Here is a 14434-nt window from a genome sequence, read left to right as displayed (position 1 = left end):
GTCTCTGGAAAGACCCTTTTTAAACATGCAGACATGCCATCTGAGTGGGATCACATTTTAATATCAGCAGCCACTGAGTACATTAGTGTGAGTTTGCTTGCTGTCACTTAATAAAGAGCAGGGCCTGAGGGAATGATACCAAGGATAGCTAAGTTTTGAAGGGGAAGATGCTCAAAAAGTCTTGAGGGGTATCTAATGAGAGTAAGCAAAACATATAGACCCTAGTAGAAGGCCATGAGCAGCCAGGAAAGAGCAGGAGTCATCACTGGATCCCTGCTGGGCTTGAGAAGGATAGGTGCTAATAGATAACAAGAGTGTGCTGAAAGGAGGAGAGAGATGGCAGACACAATTTTCATGACAAACTTCAATTACATTGCTATGTTACCTAGTGCCAGTTCTGGCTACTGTTATCATCACACCTAGAATTTCATACCTTGCACATGTCAACCATTTCAGAGAGGATGGTGGATCCCAAAGGGCATTTTAAAGAAGCAAAATAAAAACAATGCACTTAAAATAAATGAATAATAATTCTGATACTTGGTTGCTAGATTGTGTTTTGGGGAACACAAAATATATAATGACTGGACTTGCGAGAAAAGGCAGTTGTTTGCAAACTGAGTGATAGCAGAAAATGAGCCCAATCAAATGTGAGATTGTTATACATCCTGACAATAAAAAATAGGACAAGACAGTGAAATACAGGATGTTCGTTGTCATGCTGGACACCTGGCAGCCCTATCCTGCTCCAGTCTTTGTCATTGTTTCTGGGAATCATCAACTTGACAAATTTGCTTTCTTGATACTAAAACTTAAACTAGGCTATTGCTAATAAGATTCTAACCCAACCCTATCTCCAAACTGGAAGAGATCTCTGAATAATCTAGTCCAACATGTTCATTTAATATGCAGCCAATGTAAGTTCAGATAACTTCTCATTTCAATTCCTGCTCCCACTGAATTTCCAGAGCTAGACTGATTATATCTCCCCATCAGTCATAGTCCTAAATTGTCACAGCTGATTTTCTAATGCCAGTGGCTTGAGCACCCATAAGTTTACAGGATTATCAGTTAAGAATTATTTAGGTAGTCAGCCAAAATATTTTTTATAAAGGAGTATTTACCAAGGTGTTAAAGTGAGTACCAGTTGGAACAAAATGTCCTTGCAGACATCTGTGATGCACTGATAAGAGAAGTGAAGTAAAACTATCGAGGTGATATGCCCAAAGCCACATAGGCAGCTTGGTGTAACTGTGGATAGTATACTAGAGGGAAATCTCAGTTCACATCCTTCTTCACATAGTTGATAACTGTGTGATTCTGATCAGGTCATTGGAAAGAGCTTTGAATTTGAAGTTGTTATCTTTGTTCAAATTTGAGCTTTCCTATTTGTTAGTGGAATGATCTTAAATAAGCCACTGAATTTTTCTGTGTCTCAGGATCCTCACCTCTAAAATAACATAGGTTATTTATTATTTTATTGTAGTTATTATTATTATGGTTATTGGACCATAAGATTCTTTACAGCTCTAAAAGTGTGATTTTATGAAATTTTATCTTCATAAGACCATAGATTTAAAGCTTTTAAAACTATTGTCACAGTGTCTTGGGTTAAGAAATAGAAGGCTCACTTGAGTTAGGTATTGTCAAATCAAGGCATCCTCCTTCAGTTCATTAAAAGTAATTTTTCTGATAATCAAAATGTATTTTCTTTCTCTTCAATTACTCTCTCACATTGGAAAGGGAAAGGAAAAAGAAACCCCTGTGATAAATATGCATAGTCAGGCAAAATAAATTTCTGCATTTATGACCAAAAGAAGTTTCCTTTTGCATCCTGAGTTTATCACATCCCTGTCTGGAGATGAGTAGCAATCTTCATTGTAATTAGGATTTGGGAATTAGGATTGGTCATTGAATTGATCAGCATTCATAAGTCTTTCAAAGTTGTTTGTCTTTAAAATGTTGCTGTTATTGTATAGACTGTTGTCTTGACTCTGCTTATTTTTTTTCTTTTTTTTAAATTTTTTTTTACTAACAAAACTCCTATGGCATAATGACAGGAAGTTTTGCTTAAGGGGACTTTTTACCAGAATTCCAAGGAAATTTTGTTCTTGCAGCTTGAACATAAAATTTCACAGGAGGACAATATTTAGAGCTAAAAAGAAAACTTTAGATCATTTAGTCATTTGATTTAGACCTTAACCTAGATGGGACTTTCAAGGTCATCTGGTCATCTGGTTTCATTGCAAATAGGAAAATGAGGTCTAGTGATATTAAGTGATTTTCCCCTGTCACATGGATAGGATACTTTTTTTTTTAATTGATTTGGACCCAGATCTCCTGCTAAATCTAAATCTTATACTTTGTTCAAGATTATAGCTGCTAAAATCCTGCCATTAGGACTGGAGCACAGATTGGGACAGGCAAGGAGACCTGGCCATTTTAGATAGCACAGTGGGAAATATCTTGCTGCCTCCAAAGGGAATTTGTACTTTAGTAACTCTGGAGCAGTCTCCAAATTTGGTTTTATGATTGATTAGGAGGTTCTTATATATTCGGTAATGAGAAGGTGTAGTACCTCCATACCATTCAAATAAAGAGCCATATTGAGATCTCAAATCATTGGCTGGAGCAAGGGGAGGTGAGACACTAGAGAGGTTAGGAGTGATAGCAAGCAGGATTTGACTATTTCAGGGGTAATTAGACTTTCTATGGTATTGAGAAGTCAGAGCCTTGGTGGTTCCCTTGAAGTAGGAGAAGTGGTACTCCCAATGTGCCCTTAGAAACTCTGCCTAGAACCTTGATATCATGAGAATTAGCATGGCTGCTTTCCTAGAGGTCTTCTGATCCACATTTGTAGGCATTGTAGGAAGCCCTTCCTATCTGCCTTAGAACAACTAAAATAGCACCTTGGACAGCAATTTGGTACAGGAAATTTAGCTGTGCTTCCTAGCAGAGCATAACATTTTCTGCTATGAAGTCTGGGCTTAGACAATGAAATGTGAACCTTTGAGAGCAGAGGGAGCTTTTTGTTTGTCTTTGTATGTCCAGCACCTTTCATGGTACTTTCCACATCTAAATGTTCAATAAGAAATTGTGAGTTTGGATTAGATAGAAGCCCAGTAAGGAGGACAACTTTTATGAAGCAGTATATGTGAAAATTTGATAAATGCTTTAACATAAATATATTTAACCTAGTTTAAAGTATCCTTATCCTTCATCTTTCTCTGAACTAAGCCCCCTGCCTATAATGGCTCATGCAAAAAGAGGGCATACATACTGTTTATGCTCAGAAAATCTGATTTTTCCCACCCGAATCTTGGACTGATCCCCTTAGCTTAGAGGGTTAATCCTTCCCTTTATATTGCCTAAAGCCAGATTTTCTTTTTTTTTTTTTTTTTTGCTGATACAATTGAGATTAAGTGACTTGCCCAGGGTCACAGAGCTAGTAAATGTTAAGTGTCTGAGATCACATTTGAATTCTCGTCCTCCTGACTTCAGAGCTGGTGTTCTATCCACTGCACCACCTAGCTGTCCCCTAAAGCCAGACTTTCAAGCCACTTTTAGGCCATTTCTCTACCCTGCCATCTTCCAACTCCCCATTATATTTTGGGCTGATCAAGAGCAGAAATAGTGAAGCAGCATGGGACAAAAAAGTAAATTGTCCCAACTTTTAGGAAAAAATATAGTCCCTCAAACCCCCAAATATCTTAAAAAATATAAGCAACTAAAATTATATTCCTGTGACCAGGGCACTAATATATGAGGATATGGCACCTTGAATGGAGAAAGGGACCATATGTAGCAAGAGGCTGTGGTCATGTATGGCTGCTAGTGACGTGCTCAGGTAGTAAAACAAAGCCATTGACAGTTGTCTTGTCTTTTGTCCTGCCACTGCACTTAAATCACTCTGGAAGAGAGAACAAAGTTGCAGATTTTCCAGTTATGCCTCACTTAAATTCAGTCTATTCCCAAGTCAAGACATCATTGTTGTTATGTGGTGTTACTGGTCCTCTTCAAAAATGAAGGTTGACATTCTGGAGAGCAGTTTGGAACTATGGCCAAAGGGCTATCAAACTGTGCATACCCTTTGACCCCAGCAGTGTTTCTACTGGGCTCACACCCCAGAGAGATCTTAAAGGAGGGGAAGAGATCCACATGTGCAAAAATATTTGTGGCAGCCCTTTTTGTAATGACAAGAAACTGGAACCTGAGTGGATTCCCATCAGCTGGAGAAGGGCTGAATAAGTTATGGTATATGAATGTTATGGAACATTATTGTTCCATAAGAAATGATCAACAGGATGATTTCAGAGAGGCCTGGAGGGACTGACATGAACTGATGCTAAGTGAAATCATTGTACATGGCAATAACATGACTAAACGATGATCAATTCTGATGGACGTGGTTCTCCAACAATGAGATGATTCCAATGGTCTTATGAAGAAGAGAATCATCTGCACCCTGAAAGAGGGTTGTGGGAACTAAGTGTGACTCACAACTTAGTATTCTCACTCTTTTTGTTATTTTCTTGCATTTTGTTTTCTTTCTCATTTTTTTCCCTTTTTGATCTGATTTTTCTTGTGCAGCATGATATATATATATATATACATATATACATACATATATATATAAGAATTGCATATGTTTAACATATATTAGATTACTTGCATTTAGCAGGAGATCTGGGTCCAAATCACTTAAAAAAAAAGTATATGGTCCATGTGATCTTGGGAAAAATCACTTAATATCACCAGGCCTCATTTTCCTATTTGCAATGAAACCAGATGACCAGATGACCTTGAAAGTCCCATGTAGGTTAATATCTATAATCAAATGACTAAATGATCTAAAGTTTTTTTTTTTAGCTCTAAATATTGTCCTCCTGTGAAATTTTATGTTAAAGCTGCAAGAACAAAATTTCAACAAAAAGGGGAATTCTAGTAAAAGTCCCCTTAAGCAAAATTTCATCATTAAGCATCATTTTACCACAGGAATTTTGTTAGGGGAAGGGAGGGAAAAATTTAGAACACAGGCTTTTGTAAAGGTTAATGTTGAAAATTATCCATGTATATATTTTGAAAATAAAAAGTTTTAATAAAAAAAATTAAGAGGGCAGCTAGATGGTGCAGTGGATAGAAGACCAGTCCTGAAGTCAGGAGCATCTAAGTTCAAATATGGCCTCTGACACTTAACACTTCCTAGCTGTGTGACCTTGGGCAAGTCACTTAATCCCAACTCCCCCAGACAAAAAAAAAATTAAAAAAATTTAAGATAGAAAAGAAATGACTACAACAATATTTTGCCCTCCTTCATTAAAGCAGAAACTTCCCAAGGGTAAGGATTGCCATGCTTTTTGGATTTGTATCCTTACTCTTTAATATAATGCCTAAATCTAGTGTTTGACAAACCCCAAAATCCTAATTTTTGGGATAAGAATTCATTATTTGACAAAAACTGCTGGGATAACTGGAAATTAGTATGGCAGAAATTAGGTACGGACCCACACTTAACACCGTATACCAAGATAAGATCAAAATGGGTCCATGATTTAGATATAAAGAACGAGATTATAAATAAATTGGAGGAACATAGGATAGCTTATCTCTCAGACTTATAGAGGAGGAAGAAATTTGTGACCAAAGATGAACTAGAGACTATTATTGATCACAAAATAGAAAATTTTGATTACATCAAATTAAAAAGCTTCTGTACAAACAAAATGAATGCAAACAAGATTAGAAGGGAAGCAACAAACTGGGAAAACATCTTCACAGTTAAAGGTTCTGATAAAAGCCTCATTTCCAAACTATATAGAGAACTGACTCTAATTTATAAGAAACCAAGCCATTCTCCAATTGACAAATGGTCAAAGGATATGAACAGACAATTTTCAGATGATGAAATTGAAACTATTATCACTCATATGAAAGAGTGTTCCAAATCATTATTAATCAAAGAAATGCAAATTAAGACAACTCTGAGATACCACTACATACCTGTCAGATTGGCTAAGATGACAGGAAAAAATAATGATGATTGTTGGAGGGGATGTGTGAAAACTGGGACATTGATGCATTGTTGATGGAGTTGTGAACAAATCCAACCATTCTGGAGAGCAATCTGGAATTATGCCCAAAAAGTTATCAAACTGTGCATACCCTTTGACCCAGCAGTGTTTCTACTGGACTTATATCCCAAGGAGATACTAAAGAAGGGAAAGGGACCAGTATGTGCCAAAATGTTTGTGGCAGCCCTGTTTGTAGTGGCTAGAAACTGGAAAATGAATGGATGCCCATCAATTGGAGAATGGTTGGGTAAATTGTGGTATATGATGTTATGGAATATTATTGTTCTGTAAGAAATGACCAGCAGGATGAATACAGAGAGGCTTGGAAAGACTTACATGAACTGATGCTAAGTGAAATGAGCAGAACCAGGAGATCATTATATTTGTCAACAACGATACTGTATGAAGATGTAATCTGATGGAAGTGGATTTCTTTGACAAAGAGACCTAATTCAGTTTCAATTGATCAATAATGGACAGAAGCAGCTACACCCAAAGAAAAAACACTGGGGAATGAATGTAAACTGTTTGCATTTTTGTTTTTCTTCCCGGGTTATTTTTACCTTCTAAATCCAGTTCTCCCTGTGCAACAAGAAAACTGTTTGGTTCTGCACACATACATTGTATCTAGGATATACTAGGACATATTCAACATATATAGGACTGCTTGCCATCTAGGGGAGGGGGTGGAGGGTGGGAGGGAAAAATCAGAACAGAAGTGAGTGCAAGGGATAATGTTGTAAAAAATTACCTTGGCATGGGTTCTGTCAATAAAAAGTTATAAAAAACAAAACAAAAAACAAACAAACAAACAAACAAAAATAATATAATGCCTAACATATTTACTGTTTAATAAATACTCTGTTTCTCTCTATATATGGTTTATATGGGTAACACTATTTAGAACTCAAATCAGAAGGGATCTTGAAGAGGATACAGGCCAATGATGATTTTTTTAAAAAAAGCAATTTATTTGAAACTTTAATAACAAGTAAATTTTTGATATAAAGTAGACAGAAAAATAGGATTGGACCTGAAAATGAATATCTGTCTCATATAACTAACATTTCCTATTTCTGTGTATTATGTCTTTATGTACATTTCAAATCTTCTTCATTTGCATATTCTTCTGGCTTTGCTTCTTTTATCTTCTGTGAATTTTTAAAACATCATCAATGACCTTTTTCTTTTCTTTCTTTTTTATGTCCCTATTATTAGTGCTTCTCCCTCACTAGTCTTCCCTTTCCTATTGGAAACAAAAAAGTGAAACCCTTATAACAAATACGTACTTTTTAAAAAAAGTCCATATTTTCCAAACCTGAAATGTTTATTTCCTTCTGCACTCAGAGCTTATCATCTTTTTGTCAGGAAGTGGGCAGCATATTTCATCTTTTTGTGTTCTGGAAATTGTAATTTGACTAATTCCTTTTACGGATGATCCAAGGCCCAAGAAGTAAAGTGACTAAGTAACTGAAATAGTTCTCCTGACTCCTAGACTCCCCCCCCCCACTTTTTTTTAGTTGCCCACACTGTTTTCTCCTTGCACAACTTTTAAGCACTCTTTCAATGATCTAAAGTCAAATAGAAACAGATCCCCACAGACTGCATATTGACTTAGAAAACCACAAATTAACTGGCTAAGTTATATTGTATTTTGATTTATTTTGTTAAACATTTCTCAATTCCATTTTAATCTGGTTCCAATAGAACTCAGGAGTTTGGGTTCTGAGTCTGGTTTCTTTTGTGATAATTGTTACCTTTCTTCCTGAGATTTAGGGTTATCTCACTCTAAGGCAGCAGATAAGTGGGTTTGTTGAAACAATGAGACTAGAAGGAAATTCTCTGTTACAATTGAGGGTTTCTGAAGAAGTCTTTGGCTTGGAAGGAAGACCCAGAAATATGAAGTGAGGGTGTGAAGTAGATTGTATTCTGCTGTAAGGTATTTTCAGAGCAGGTTTTAGAGCTGGCTGCTATTCCTAGGGATGAAATATCTTTTTAAATAGATAAAGAATACACATGAAATCCCAGAAAAGCAACAGTCACATGACCTTTTTCATAGTGTTAACCAAGTACAGCTTTTATTGTTTTAAAATTTACAGATAAAGACAAAACTTTCAGAAGTTTTCAGAACCTCCAGATCACTATGTCTACATCCAGGTAGTTTAAAGATAATAGTGTCCCACTAGCACATGACAGTGAATGTAAGAAAGGTAAGTGAAGGTATAAAAGTGTGAGGAGGAAATAAGTACCTCTTTGTGGGCTACTTCCTCCTTGATCTCAGTGGCTCTCTTCTAGGAGGCTAAAGTCTCAGAAGTCATCTGAATCTCTTTTCTCATAGCTCTTTAGCATAGCTTCCACTTGACTTTCCATTTCTCTACCCATTAGTGGGGAAATAAGGTCTATCTCATTTTAGCCTCTCAGATGCATTTGTAAGATGGTCAGTGCAGGTATTATTATTTCTGTTCTACACATGAGGAAACTGAGTTTAGTGAGGTTATATACTCATCACACAACCACTAAGTGAAACAGCTTGAATTAGAAGTCACCTGGATCTCCTAATTCCTGGCCCAGTATCCTTTGCAGTACTCCATACTTCCTTCTGATGGAAATCATTTTGATGATTCCAGGACTTTATAATGCACTAGCCTGAAAGGTTAATTTAGGACATTGGCATTTTCAACTGAATGAGCCACCCCATTGAAATAAGCTGGTATGTGTTTGAAAGCCATTCTATAGTTTCTGAGTTTAGTTACCTAGTTTAAAAATGAGAGAGGAGGAAAAAGAAAAGAGAAGGAAAAGAAAGAAGGGCATTCTAAGTGTGATTCAATGAAGCTTATCATCCTAGGATCCCACAGGTAGTTTGCTACCACATGAATTCTATTGTCAAGAAATGAGGATTTCATTTATTTGGGGATCATCAGCATTTCTTCCAAGTCTTTTGAATATTGGTCATTTAAATACATACAAATAGGCAATAATTTTTTTTGGGGGGGTCATAGTTGTCCTTACCTTTGTTTTCTATTTTTTTCTTTATCACAAGGGATAAGTAACTTTTGCTCAATCCTGCTTAATGCAACTAGATTTCTGAATGCTTTAAATGGACACATTACATTATGTCCTTCCAGTGTTTATGTATAATCAATAGCCACTAACCAGGCTGCAGCCCAGTGATATTTTTAGCAGGGCAAGTTGGGAGATAATATATTCTTTAAAAACAGCAATGAGTCAGAAGAAGCAGGAAGGAAGGGAAAAGAAATATCGCAATGAAAGGAGTTTCCCACTTCTACCCCTCCCCAACCCCAGCTAAAAAGTTCATCTGTAGTTGCCATTATTCTCACCTGCCTTATGCTCTACAGAAGACCTTGATAGGCATTTAGATAGTGCTTTAAAGGTTCCCCAATTTCTTTCCGCACAATATTGAATTTGATCTTTATAGCAACCCAAGAGGTCAGATACTGATATTCTCTCATGTTACCAATGAAGAAACTGAGGCTAGAAGAGCATTATTGACTTGCAAGAGTCACACATCTAATTAGTGCCCAACACAGGTTTTGAACTTATTTCTTCCTGAATAGCCAATTCCTTCCATCCCATCTAATTTACTTCAAACAGGGGTGTTTAACTAAATTTGACAATAGAGAGCGGGTGGATTTTGTAAAAAGATTCCATTTCTCCCTTACCTAGGTGTCATGGACAGAGAGCTAGGCTTGGAGTAAGGAAGAGCTGAGTTCAAATTCTACCTCAAATACTTACTAGCTTTGTGATCCCAAACACCCAAGGTTTAATTCCATCTTCTCTAAAATAGGAGAGTTAAACTTAATGGGCTCAAAAGTTACTTCCAGCCCTAAATCTATGAGTCAAAGTGAGTTTCAGATGAGCAAGTTCCAGTAGCACATGCAACAAATGAATGTCTTCACTTAATCTTGATGTGTGTTGCTGTGTACAATCTAAATCAAAATGAAAAAAACAAAAACAAAAAGAAAAAAATGAACAAACAAAAAAAAGCCATGTGGACCTGAAATCTTTCTGTGGGCAAAGAATTCACCTAAAAATCAGCTTCCTTCTCAGGTCCAACCCAACCCAAAGTGAAACAAATAAGGCTTTGGAAACACATATTTAAAGAGACCTCTGTTGAGTCTTTGCCTTTTCTCACTGTTAATTAACGTCAGGGTGAAAGGTCCTGAGAGCAGGTGTGATAGTCGGGTATAAAAAAATAAGCTATAATCAATGGTAAAACCTTGCTAAAAGTCAAAATCATTGATAGAACATTGAGTGTTTTGTTCTATGAGTCATCAGGAGGCATTGTATGCAATGCCAAAGTGGAACAGAGAAAAGTAAATTCCTTCATTTGACAGAAGGGATTCTTTCAGGTTGTCTCTTATGATATTCTGCACAACCCTATGAAGTTCCTAATATAGAAGCAAGAATTTCATCAACTCAATATTTGTTGCTTATTTATAAGTTATAGGAAGACAGTGTTCATTATATTAACTAGAAAATGAGTATAAACATGGCATTTATTAAATAAATATGATATGCTTCAAAACAACCTTTCTCATTCAGGGAAATTCCCAGTCTGTTTGTTAGAGCAAGAAAATGGCATAGAGCTATGTGGGTCCACAAAGATAGTTTTTGTCAAAAGTTCCATCTCCTACTTCTACCAACTTGAAAAATGGTCCTGTAATAGTAATGATTGCAACTAACTAATAATAGTAATGATAGCAACTGACACGTAGCACTAAAGATAGATAGAAGGATAGATGGATGGATGGTTAATAGATAATCTCAGTATCTAAGGAAGGCAGAGGAAAACATGGATTAAAGAATCACATAGAATGAATTAGCATGGAGACTGACAAACTACATTTATGTCTTTTTAATCCCATAACTCTAAAGAGTATCTTGTTTTGATGAAATCATAGATCAATCAACCAGTCAATCAAAAACTATTCATCTAATGTCCACCATGTACCATGTAACTGCTAGACACTAGGAAAATAAAGGCAAAAAATGAAAGAAGCCCTATACTTAAGGAGCTTATGTGTTGTTGGGAGTGTTCTAAAAATTGAAATTTTCATTTTTTTTATTTTTCCTGAACTAAAAACACACCAAATAAAATGAATATTTTCTTTTATGGAAATGTACATTTTATTTGGTGTGTTTTTAGTATATGAATATGAAAATAATATATGAAACTACAGACCTCTATTCTGTACATTTTGCTTTTCCTTGTATATATATATTTATATATTTAAATATATATTCAATATAAATTCAACATATAAATATAATTCAACATAAATGTTACATTTTTTTCAAAATATTTTAATATATTTTGTTTTTCCCCAAGCACACATCAAAACAATTTACATTTTGGGAACCAGATTCTATACCTACCTACCTCCTCTCCCTGCCCCTTTCCAAATGGTAAACAATCCAATGTAGATTATAAATATGCAATGAAGTTAAAAAAAATTTCCATACTAGTCTTCTTTCTTTTTACAAGAAGACTTGAATTTTAAGAAAAGAATAAGTGAAAAATAGCATGCTTCAATTTATATTCAGGCAATTTCAGCTTTTTCTCTGGAGGCAGATAACATGCTTCATCATTAGTCCTTTGTAATTGTCTTAGATCTTTGTATTGCTGAGAATAGCTAAGTTATTCATACTTCTTTGTCAAACAATGTTATCCTGGTTCTGCTCACTTCACTTTACATCAACTCAAGTAAGTTTTTCCAAGTTTTTCTAAAATCATCCTGTTTGTCATTTCTTATAGCATAATAATGTTTCTTTATAATTATATACCACAGTGTGTTTAGCTATTCCCCGGTTGACAGACAGCCCTTCAAATTTCAATTCTTAGCCATCACAAAAAGCCCAACTATAAATATTTTTGTACAAATATGTCCTTTTCCCTTTTGGGGGATGTTTTTAGACTATTATGTAGTGAAGTACACTCTTTTTCAGCCTTTTCAGGAGCCTTGTGAATTAAGAAGGGCAGGTATTATGACTATTATGCCAAGGGGGAAACTGAGGTTCAAAAAGATCATTGTCACTTGCCTAATGTTACAAAAAAGTTAGCAATGTAATCAGGACACGAACTGTCAATCTCCTTTCTGCTGCTCCTTGCCTTCAAAACATTAGCATAATTGATGCTTTTTAGGTTAACAGTGTTTGGGACCTTTAAGAGGATTTGGTCATTTGGGGGGAAATACCACTGCTGCAGTGCTACCAATAGTGTTATTGAAGAGAATTATTGCATGATGGAAAGAATACTGGCTTCAGAATCCCACCTCTGACCCTTAGTGAATTTGTAATCTTAAGTAAAACTTCCTGGGGTTCACTTTCATAACTGCAAAACAAGGGGATGCACCTTATGAGCCATTTAAGTTTTAGATACATGATTCTGTTACCTAATAATTTTCTATCTGTTCAACATCTTTGAAGGCCAGATAGATGGCGCAATGAATAGATTGCTAGGCCTAGAGTCAAAATCTGAGTTCAAATCTGTTCTGACATTAGCTGTGTGACCCTGGACAAGTCATTTAATCCTGTTTGCCTCAGTTTCCTCATTTGTAAAATGAGCTGGAGAAGGAAATGGGGAAACCATTCCAATATCTTTGACAAGAAAATCTTAAATGGGGTCAACTGAACAGCAATAATAAAATGAGCTGGAGAAGAAAATGGCAAACCATTCCAAGATCTTTGACAAGAAAACCTTAAATGGGGTCTCAACAGCAATAACAAAATGATCTGGAGAAGGAAATGGCAAACCATTCCTGTAAGATAACCCCAGATAGCAGCAGCAAGAATCAGACATAACTAAAAGACAACTGAATAATAACAGTATTCATATCCTCAGAGATAAGAGCTTTATTTTTAAGGAAGAAAGTAAAAATAATCTTTCTTATGTATTTTACCTTTTAAATTCCTACTTTGAGATGGCATTTTGTTTTGGAGGTGATCTGTATTCTTGATTACACAAAATCAAATGGGATCTTTGTTCATCTCTAATGAGGGAAAAGCTTCATGAATGGATGTGACAAGAAATCAGATCTTGTCTGAGGAAAAGCCTAAGCTGGAGGGAAATCCTTTCCTCCCAACTTGGATATGGAATGGTTAATTGTTCAGCCACAATGTCCCTTTTCAAGACCATATACCAAGTTTCAGAAGTCTGCATAGCCTCTCCCTACAATGAAGTTATGGATGCTTGAAATTAGAAAGAAATTCTCTCTTGAACCAAGGAAATACTCCATACAGATTCTTTACAAGCGACTGTGGCCAGAGCTGTCATATGGCTTTTTTTGGCCATGGTAAATAGCTTAGACTCTATTTGGCTGCTTTTCTGCTTTCTTTCTTCCGTTGGCTGATGAAATTCCTCAGTTGCAAGTTTGGGCTTTACATGCTGCTGACTTTTCTGGGGTGCAAAGCAATTACCAGTGGATGCTTTTATAAATCATCCCCTTCTAATTCCTCTGTCATCGAAAATCTAAATCCACTATAGACAATCTGGAGAGTATTCTGAATTTATTCTCCTAGGAGGTCTTAGCACTGATTACTTGATAAAAGAAGCCATGGGGAATAAAATCACTACTCTTTTTAAATCAGGCCAACTAACTCAAAGCCGTGGCACCCTAATTGAACTGTTATTGATCACTAAATCAAAATGTTAGTAAGGCATCTGAACTGCTGATGGTAGCAAACAGTTTCTTTTGGCTATAGAGCACAGACTTTTTACTGTTGCTTCAAAATCCTTTGGCACCTAAATTGTATTACATAATAAAGTTTGAATGCTCTCCTTATACTGCACCATTTCAATATTCTGAAATCTAGATATCTCCATTTAACATTTCAACAACATTTGACTTTAAAAAGTCCTTTATAAGAATTTTTTTAACTTTTTAATCTTCAGATCTTCCTGACTATAACCCATTTTTTTCTCTAATGTTCATTTCATCTCTCTGGGCTCCTTTTATCACCTGGAAGATAAGGAGTAGAAATAAATCATCTTTTAAGGTTACTTCTAGTTCTAAAGTTCTAAGACGCTAACAAAGGCCAGGGTCTTTAATCCTTGGAAAAGAAAAAGAGACCAAGGTCTCTAACTAACTCTTCTAAAGCCTTGGAATGGACTTAGAATCTTCCATCCTGGGCTTTCCTGATTGTTCCTTTATAGTGGTCCCTATCTTGATGTTTTAGGTCCTAGGTCCAAAGAGGCTTTATTTACATGAAAGAAACAGTTTTTACAATAATGAAAATGGAGAGAATAACAGTTTCAAGACAATCAAAATTGAATGTTGTCAGATAAGAATGACCAAGCTTGAGCCCACACAATAGCTACAAGAATGTACTTCCTCCAGCTTCTT

At 35.8% G+C, this 14434-nt stretch overlaps 1 protein-coding gene across 1 annotated transcript in view; it reads left to right on the top strand.

Annotated features, from left to right (window-relative positions):
* PTPRN2 (protein tyrosine phosphatase receptor type N2) overlaps positions 1-14434 on the top strand; it is a 1447381-nt gene that overhangs the window by 578337 nt on the left and 854610 nt on the right. The window lies entirely within an intron of this gene.

Source organism: Sarcophilus harrisii, chromosome 5, assembly GCF_902635505.1.
Source record: "Sarcophilus harrisii chromosome 5, mSarHar1.11, whole genome shotgun sequence".
Taxonomy (NCBI): Eukaryota; Metazoa; Chordata; class Mammalia; order Dasyuromorphia; family Dasyuridae; genus Sarcophilus; species Sarcophilus harrisii.
The sequence above is the reverse complement of the archived record's forward strand: the minus strand, read 5'-3'. Positions and strand labels throughout refer to the sequence as shown.